The sequence below is a fragment of the Trichechus manatus genome, unplaced genomic scaffold (assembly GCF_000243295.1).
Source record: "Trichechus manatus latirostris isolate Lorelei unplaced genomic scaffold, TriManLat1.0 scaffold00126, whole genome shotgun sequence".
Lineage (NCBI taxonomy): Eukaryota > Metazoa > Chordata > Mammalia > Sirenia > Trichechidae > Trichechus > Trichechus manatus.
In genome coordinates this window covers 4,319,845-4,329,708 of record NW_004444062.1, presented here as the reverse complement: position 1 = coordinate 4,329,708, position 9,864 = coordinate 4,319,845, and the positions used below count along the sequence as shown (strand labels likewise).

The 9,864-nt window shown below is 42.2% G+C and overlaps 1 protein-coding gene across 1 annotated transcript in view; it reads left to right on the top strand.

Moving 5' to 3' along the window:
• The window catches only part of RHOH (ras homolog family member H), a 104,421-nt gene extending 96,998 nt beyond the window's left edge, over nucleotides 1-7,423 (top strand). The window contains exon 5 of the transcript XR_002825356.1: nucleotides 7,317-7,423. The gene's annotated coding sequence lies outside the window, so the exon portion shown is untranslated. The remainder of the gene's footprint in view (nucleotides 1-7,316) is intronic.
• Nucleotides 7,424-9,864: the final 2,441 nt, after the last annotated feature.

Below are 9,864 nucleotides of genomic sequence, written 5' to 3'. Positions count from 1 at the left end.
AAAATGTTCTACATTCTACCTTGGTGAGTAGTGTCTGGGGTCTTAAAAGCCTGTGAGCAGCCATCTAAGATACTCCACTGGTCTCACCCCTTCAAGAGCAAGGGAGAATAGAGAAAACAAGATACAAGGGAAAGATTAGTCCAGAGGACTAGTGGACCACAACTACCACAGCCTCCACCAGACTGAGTCCAGTCCAACTAGTTGGTGCCCGGCTACCACCACTGACTGCTCTGACAGGGATCACAGCAGAGGGTCCCGGACAGAACTGGAGAAAAACGTAGAACAAAATTCTAACTCACAAAAGAAGATGAGACTAACTGGCCTGACAGAGACTGGAGAAACCCTGAGAGTACGGCCCCCAGATACCTTTTTAGCTCAGTAATGAAGTTACCCCCGAGATCCACGCTTGAGCCAGAGATTAGCCCCATAAAACAAAACGATACTAATGGGGCACAACAGCCCAGGGACAAGGACTAGAAAGCAAGATGGGACAGGAAAGCTGGTAATAGGGAACCCAAAGTTGAGAAAGGAGAGTGTTGACATCTCGTGGTGGTGTTAACCAATGTCATAAAACAACATGTGTACTAACTGTTTAATGAGAAACTATTTGTTCTGTAAACCTTCATCTAAAGTACAATGAAAAAATAAAAATAAAACGTTTAGAAATAGTAGCTGAGCATCATCCAGTTCTGGTCTCACGGCAAAGGAGGCAGTTGTTCATGGAGGCAACCAGACATGCATTCTATTTCCTCCTCCTATTCCTGATTTTCCTTCTTCCTTCAGGTGAATGGAGACCAATTGTTGTACTTTGGATGGCTGCTTGCAAACTTTTAGGACCTCAAACACTACACAACACATTAGGAGGTAGAATAGAAGCACTAAGCATGATATTAGTTCAATGAACTAGGATGTCCCATGAAACTATGACCCTAAACCTCCAAACCAAGGAACCAAATCTCGTAAGGTGTTTGGTTGTACATAAGCAGCCTCAGCCTATGCTCCTTTTTTTTTTTTTTTTGTTATTGTTGTAAATATATGTATCACATAACTTTTGCCAATTCAACTTTTACAGGTGTACAGCTTAATGACAGCAGTTACATTAATTTGCTGTGCAACCCTACCTTTAATCAATATAATTTTTCCATCACCGTAAACTGATATTCAGTGCTCCATAAGAAATAACCTCCCCTTTCTCCCTCCATCCCACCCCTAGTAACCACTAATAAACTTTGGTCTCTATACATTTGCCTATTCTTGTCTTTTTATGTAAGTGAGGTCATGAAACATTTTTTTTGTGATTGACTTATTTTTCTCAGCATAATGTCTTCAAGCTCCATCTATGTTGTAGCATGTATCAAGACTTCATTTCGCTTTCTGGCTGAGCAGTATTCCATTGTATGTATATACCACATTTTGTTTATCCATTCATCCATCGATTGGCATTTAGGTTTTTTCCACCTTTTGGATTTTGTGAATAATGCTGCAATGAACATTGGTATAAATATGGCTGTTCGTGTCGCTGCTTTCAAGTCCCTTGGATATACTCCTAGTGGTGTAGACGTCAACTCTTAATTGGGTGGAACCATAAGGTGACATTGCAAAGGATGTGGACAAGGAAGGTATGAAGAATCGAAGCCATTTTTTTCAATTGTTGTGAAAATATGCACAAAACCTTCAGCAGTTCAACAATTTCCACATATACAATTCAATGACATTGATTACATTGTTCACGTTGTGCAACCTCTAATGTTATCCCTTTCCAAATTATTTTCCCACCATCAATATAAATTCAATGTCCTCTAAACAAAACTAACCCTTTTCCCCTCCATCCCACCCCTGGTAGCCACTAATAATCTTTTATTTCTATATATTTGCTTATTTCATACAAGTGAGATCAAACAATATTTGTCATTTTGTGACTGTCTTTTCTCACTGAGCATAATGTTTTCTAGGTTCATCTATGCTGTGGCATGCACCAAGACTTTGTTTCTCTTTATGGTTGAGTAATGTTCCATTGTGTGTATGTACCACATTTTGTTCATCCATTTGGACATTTTGGTTGTTTTCACCTTTTGGCTATTGTGACAAGTGCTGCAATGAACATTGGTTTTCAGATGTGGCCATTTTTGCAATCAATCTACCGCATCAAGTCTTCCAAGTTTTCAGGAGAAAACAGAAATCCAAATTTTTATCTGAAATCTCCCAAGTCTTTTAAGTGTTGTCAACTTATTTATAAAAGTTAAATGCTGGTGGACCAACACTATGTGGACGAAACAGATCATGTCTGAGCTGGATGTGGTTTGTGGTGGGTCATCGGTTTGCAGCCTCTGAGTAAATAATTTTCTCACATTTACACAGCTAGTAATCGGCAGAGAAGGAGATTTAAACCTAGGTTTGTCTGAACTCTGGGTCCATAGTCATTCAACATACTTTTTTTTTTAACTGTACTTTAGATGAAGATTTACAGAACAAACTAGCTTCTCATTAAACAGTTAGTACACATATTGTTTTATGACATTGGTTAACAACCCCACAACATGTCAACACTCTCCCTTCTTGACCTTGGGTTCCCTATTACTAGCTTTCCTGTCCGCTCCTGCCTTGTAGTCCTTGCCCCTGGGCTGGTGTGCCCCGTTAGTCTCATTTTGTTTTATGGGCCTCTCTAGTCTTTGGCTGAAGGGTGAACCTCAAGACTGACTTCGTTACTGAGCTAAAACGGGGTCTGGGAGCCATACTTTTGGGGTTTCTCCAGTCTCTGTCAGGCCAGTAAGTCTGGTCTTTTTTGTGATTTAGAATTTTGTTCTACATTTTTCACCAGCTCTGTCCGGGACCCTCTGTTGTGATCCCCGTCAGAGCAGTTAGTGGTGGCAGCCAGGCACCATCTAGTTCACTCAACACTCTGTTACACGCCTTCTATGTACAAGCCTTTGACAAAGAATGATAGATAAAACACAATCTCTTCCTTCCCTCAAGGGGTTGTGGGTTAATGTATATGTAAATAAACATTTTATCCATGTGATTAAATGTTATAAATGCTTGTTAATGGGAAATGTTTCCCATTCCTGATACTTCCTTCCTATGAGGTTTTCCAGTTGCCGTCAACTCCGACTCATGGTGACCACATATGCGTCAGAGTAGAACTGTGCTACACACGGTTTTCAATGGCTAATTTTTGGAAGTAGATCACCAGGCCATACTTCCAAGGTGCCTCTGTATGGATTCGAACTGCCAATCTTTTTTTGGTTAGCAGCCGAGTGTGTTAACTATTTTCACCACCCAGGGACTCCTTCCTATGAAGGGATCTTGATTAATAACTCTGGCCCTCTCTCTGCCCTTTACACATTCCACAATTGCAGGTGGAGTAATTTATCTAACTGGTAAATTTGGGAAAAACAACTGGACATACTCAGCTCATGGTTTCCCTGGGTGGTGCAACTGGTTAAATGCTCAACTACCAGTGAAATGTTGGTGGTTCAAACCCACCCAGGGTTGGTGATCTGCTTCCGAAAGGTCACAGCCTTGAAAACCCTGGGAGCACAGTTTTACTCAGACATACATGGGGTCACCATTGGTTGAAGTTGACTCTATGGTAACTAACAACATAACAAAAACAACAATATTTAGCTCAGTTTTTTTTTTTTTTTAATTCCCTTAGGACCAGCCCTGGCCAAGGAGAGTGTATGTTCTCTGCTTTGTATGCTGAAAGTCTTCTCAGAGTAGGTCCTTGGCCTTGGCCCCTCATTCAGTTCTGACTGCGAATGGAGGGACGTCCACCTGGTTTTAGGGTTCAGGAGGCAAGCTCATGTAGCTCTCACACAAAGCTAGGTCCTCCCATCTAGCTTTACCAGCAGTAACGGGGACGTCTTGCTTGTAGTTTTCTCTTCTCTTCTATTTCTTAATTTGTTCAGAACCTTCTATTTATTGGGCCTCAACAGTGCTCAGAGGCCTCAACGGGTATGACAGGGGCTTTATTTACAGGGCACAGTGAGAGCCCTGACTGCTCATATCCTTCAACATTTTGCCTCCCAGAGCTCTTAACCTAGAGTTTGATTTTGCCTAGGTGGGGACATAAGTCTCATGTTCAAGCAAAGGAAGCAGAAATGTTCTTGTTGTTGTTAGGTGCTGTCGAGTCATTTCTGACTCATAACAGCTCTGTGTACAATAGAACGAAATGCTGCCTGGTCCTGCGCAATCCTCACAATCGTTGCTATGTTTGCGCCCATTGTTGCAGCCACCGTGTCAATCTATCTCGTTGAGGGTCTTCCTCTTTTTAATTGACCCTCTACTTTACCCAGCATGATGTCCTTCTCCAGGTCTTAATATCACATTATAAAACTACGCATTATAGAATGCAAAATGATACAACCTTTTTGGAAAATGATATGACGCTTCCTTAGAAAACTAGAAATAGCAATACCATACGATCCAGCAATCCCACTCCTAGGAATATATCCTAGAGAAATTAGAGCCATCACACGAATAGACATATGAACACCCATGTTCATTGCAGCATTGTTCACAACAGCAAAAAGATGGAAACAACCTAGATGCCCATCAACATATGAATGGATAAACAAACTATGGTACATAAACACAATGGAGTACCACAAAATGATAAAGAACAATGATGAATCTGTGAAGTATCTCATAACACGGATGGAACTGGAAGACATGCTGAGTGAAATAAGTCAATTTCAAAAGGACAAATATTGTATGAGACCTCTATTGTAAAAACTCACGAAAAAGTTTACACACAGTAACAATCTTTGTTGGTTAGGAAGGATGGGAGGGGTCAGGGCGAAATACTAAATAGACAGTAGATAAGTGGTATTTTTGGTTAAGTGTGAGACAGTACACAATACTGGAGAAGCCAGCACAACTTTTACAAGGAAAGGTCATGTATGTTCCATAGACACATCCAAACTCCCTGAGGGTCTGAATTGCTGGGCAGAGGGCTGTGGGGACCATGGTCTCAGAGAAGATCCAGCTCAGTTGGCACAACACAGTTTACAAAGACGATGTCCTACATTCTACCTTGGTAAGTAGCATCTGGGGTTTTAAAAGCCTGTGAGTGGCCATCTAAGATACTCCACTGGTCTCACCCGTTCGGGAGCAAGGGAGAATGAAGAGAACAGCATACAAGGAAAAGATTAGTCCAAAGGACTAATGGACCACAGCTACCAAGGCGTCCACCGGACTGAGTCTAGTACAGCTAGATGGTGCCCGGCTACCACCACTGACTGCTCTGACTGGGATCACAACAAAGGGTTCTGGACGGAGCTGGAGAAGGATGTAGAACAAAATTCTAGCACACACACAAAAAGACCGGATTTACTGGCCCAAAAAAGACGGGAGAAACCCCGAGAGTATGGCCCCCAGACACCCTTATAGCTCAGTGGTGAAGTCACTTCCGAGGGTCACCGTTCAGCCAGGCATTGGACAGCCCCATAAAACGAAATGGGACTAATGAGGCAAAGCAGTCCAGGGACAAGGACTAGAAGGCAGAAGGGGACAGGAAAGCTGGTGATAGGGAACTCAAGGTTGAATAAGGACAGTGTTGACATGTAGTGGGGTTGTTAACTATTGTCATAGGGCAACAGGTGTACTAACTGTTTAACGAGAAACTATTTTATTCTGTAAACCTTCATCTAGAGTGAGAATAGCAGCACAACTGGAAGAAAGTAATCGATGTCACTGAATTGCACAAGTAGAAATGATGTATCTTTGGCTATGTATATTTTCACCAAAAAAAAAAAAAAAAAAGAAGGATTCAGGCAGACGTGGCTATGACAGCTTGCATGTCCCTTTTCCCACTTCCGCCCTTTCGAATATATGTCGAATAAAACGTTCTTTTTGCTTTAAAAAAAGGTCCAGAAGGGAGAGTGTTGACATGTCGTGGGGTTGTTAACCAATGTCATAAAACAATATGTGTACTGAATGTTTAATGAGAAACTATTTGTTGTATAAACCTTTACCTAAAGTACAATAAAAAAAATACATAAAAAGAACTACCCGTTATATTTAGACACATACTTCTCATTTTAGGAGTCTCTCTATGTATCATCAGGTCCCTGGGTGGTGCAAATACTACTAATCTAAAGAATGGCCATTCGAACCCACCCGTGGAAGAAAGGCCTGGAGATCTGTTTCAGTGAAGATTATAGTCAAGAAAATCCTTTGGAGCAGTTCTACTCGGTCACACATGGGATCGCCACGAGTTGAAATTGACTTGACGGCAATGGGTTTGTTTGTTTTCCACCAGATATCATCCTCTTTGATCCCTGTGCTAGCTTCTGCTCCCAAGTTGCAGCGCCTGTACTTTCTGAAGCACGTGCCTCATAGGAGGAAATGGGTTTGATTTCAAAGGACTCTTTAGTCTGCCTTCTGGGTCTAAGAGTTTCATGAGTTTAACGGCACTGAGCACCCACTGTGTGCTGGGTGCTGGGGGAACAGCAGAATATGCAGCTGCATCCCTACCCTCGGGGAGGAAGAGCTGACGCTGAGAGTGGGAGGGAAGTAAGTGCGCTAACTGTGCTAGGGCTGAGGGCCAAGAGAGGCTTTAGTGAGAGGCTGAAAGGAAAACTTAATGAGTGGCCCTCTCGTTTCTACTGGTGAAGTTCTCATTTCATAATTTTCTTTCTTTTCCTGATAGCTCTCAGTGTCTGTTGTGCTGTGAACACAGCTTGAGGTGAACCATCCAACTCTTCACATATTTTCCATCTATCAAATGCAAGTGACAGATTATCAGGTTTTTCAAGTTGGTGGAGCCCATATTCCTTACTACCCACAGCTAGCAAGCTCACCCACTTGCTCTCTTTTCTTCCCTCCCTATGTGCCGCAACCAAGATGAGTAGGAATTTAGTCAATGGAAGGAATTTTATTTCTCTCTAGCAGTTTAGCAAGATAAGCTTGAGAGGGAAGCCACATCAAAAAAGGAGGCTGCTGCCCCCATTAGGTGTCTGCAGTGTGTATGAGTCAGTTGGAGCTTACGTTTCCATGAGGCGTCTGTAGCAAGATTAGAGGCAGTTAATATTTTCCATTCACAAAGCTAACTGTGACCATTTTACAGTATATGTGTAAGAGTCTCCATTATACAACATTACCCACATCACCTCACTGTTGACAAATCAATTCTGGGCCGAAGTAAACTTTCTTCTAACTGCCACTAAAATGTTCCAGACCCATTCTTTGACAAGTAGACAACATCTAGGAAAGTGAAAGCCATGGAGTCAGATGACCTGAGTTTAAAACTCTGAGTGATCTTGGGCAAGTTATTAACCTTGCTAAATATGTCAGTTTCCTTTTCTGTAACACAGGGATAATAATTGTACCCACCTCGGCCTGGAGCAACAGAGGAAGAAGAGTCAGGAATAGGAGGAGAAAATGGAATGTGTGGATGATTGCCTCCATAAACAACTGCTTCTTTTGCCATGAGACCGGAAGAACTGGATGGTGCCCGGCTAAGATTACTGAACATTTTACTCTAAGATTCTATAGAAGGATCCTGATCAAAACGGGGGGAATGAAGAACAGAATTTTGTATTCTCATGAACTCCAGACTTTCCAGAGCCCTGGAGGTTGGATGAACCCCTGAAATTGTTGTTCTGAGATAATCTTAAAACTTCAACCAAAAATATCCCCTGAAGTCTTCTTAAAACCAAACAATAGTTTAGCTTAATTAGTAAAAAAAAATGCCTCCTTGAGCGTTATGCTCTTTAAAGAACTGTTTATATGGGATCAAATTGACAACAGCAACTCGAAAGATTAGATAGGAACCTTAGGGGGCAGTGAGTTTATGTTAATGAGGGAGGAACAACTCAGAAAAGGAGGGTGGGAATGGTTGCACAACTCGAAGAATATAATCAATGTCACTGAATCGGACACGTAGAAACGGTTGAATTGAAGTATATTTTGCTGTGTATATTCTCAACAACAACAAAAAAGAGTCTTAGGCCACATCCGTCTTGAATGTTAGAGTTCTACTGTATAGTAAAACCATAATGGAACAACAACAACAAAACTATGGAAATAAAGAATATTTTTAAATATTTTAATAAAGAATATTTGTAAATAAAACATAGTGCCCACCTCATAATGCAATTATGAAGTTTAAATGAAGTAATATGCATGCAATACATTTAGCATGTTGCAGGATCATATATTGTTGTTGCTAGTTGCTGTCTACACAACAGACACTGAGGTCTATGAGGAAAATGAAATCAACATTATGAAATGAGAACTTTGTCAGTAGAAATAAGAGGGCCACTCATTAGTATAACAGAACAAACATTGCCCTGGTCCTGCACCGTCTTGGTGATTGTTGCTATGTCTGAGTCCTTGTTTTGGCCATCATGTCAGTCCATCTCACAGAGAGTCTCTCTCACCTTTGCTGACCCTCTACTTTACCAAATATGATGTTTTTCCTAGTGATTGGTCTCTCCTAATGACATGTCCAAAGTAAGGGAGCCGCAGTCTCACCATCCTCACTTCTAAGGAGCATTCTGGTTGTATTTCTTCTAAGACTGATTTGTTCAAAATCTTAGGATCATACAGAGAGTCAGTGTCTATCATTTCTGATCCTCAGTCTTGCTGGTCACAGTGAAATAAAGGGGTGGGAAGATGCACCACGTGGTCTAAAACAGATTGTCCATAGTGCATGGAATGCACTTTGCCCCCAGGGCTTTGAAATGTTTCCCAACCCAGTAAGATCTTTGTGACCTGGGTGAAAGCCTTAAATAAACCGGGGCACAGAGCTGATGACGTCCTCTCCCATCCTGGAGGTAGCAGGTGAAGGCAGGGCTCATATTACCCACCAAGGTGGGAATATTTTATATTCCAAACACTTCAGGCCAAAGCAATGACAGGAAAGGAATCACAAGAGGCATCCTGAGGCAAAGACTGAGGTCAAATTGCTGGAGAAAGGGTGAAAAGGAGAGAAAACAGTGAAAATTGATAAGGTTTGAACAAACCCTCAGCCTCTGCCCAATTCTCCATTTTTTTCTCACCTCCCGAAATTGGGAGGAGTCCCTGGGTGGCGCAAACAGTTAATGTCCTCTGCTGCTAACCGGAAGGTCAGAAGTTTGAATTCACCCAGAAATGCCTTGAAAGACAATCTGACAATCTGACAATCTGACAATCTACTTCTGAAAAATGAGCCATTGAAAACCCTGTGGAGCACATTTCTACTCTGACACACATGGGGTCACCATGAGTTGGAATCGACTCCCTGGCTACTGGTTTTGGTTTTTTGAAATTGCAAAGGAAACTCTGCCTGGCTTGTTGGAGTTATTTTAGGATTGTGAAAACTGCAAACATCTGACCCCTCGTTTAGACCCTTATCGACTTCAGGAGAGAATGTTCTAGTGGGAAGGGACCGCTCATCTTACAGATACATCAATGGTGGATCAGAAAGGTGGGCCTAGGAGTTCCCAGAAGTGCTCATCAGAGCTTTTGCCCTCACAAAAGGATACGGAGTCCCTGAGGGCTGGTGGCGTGGGCCTGCCCCGCAGGGCAGCTTTTAGCACCTTAGGGAGCTGGGAGAAGGAGGGAAGCAGCAGCACTTAGACATGATGGAGCACCTCTCCTGCTTACATTGATTTGGGTTGATTTTCACTGTTAGACTCTTTACCACAAGCCCTGAGAGTGGGTTGCCATGGTTATGCCAGTTTTAACAGTTAGGAAATTACGGCTAAGTGGCTTTCTCAGGCCATGCAGCTTTTAGCTGCTGCATTGGAAGTCTAACTCTCCTCGGAAAGCCTGCTCTGCATGCGGGAAAGGATCGCATGGAGAGGTGGGTGAATTCAATTTTTATGCTTTATCCATAGACAGGAGGTAGAAAAGGGTGGTGGGTAAGTATAAGTGCTT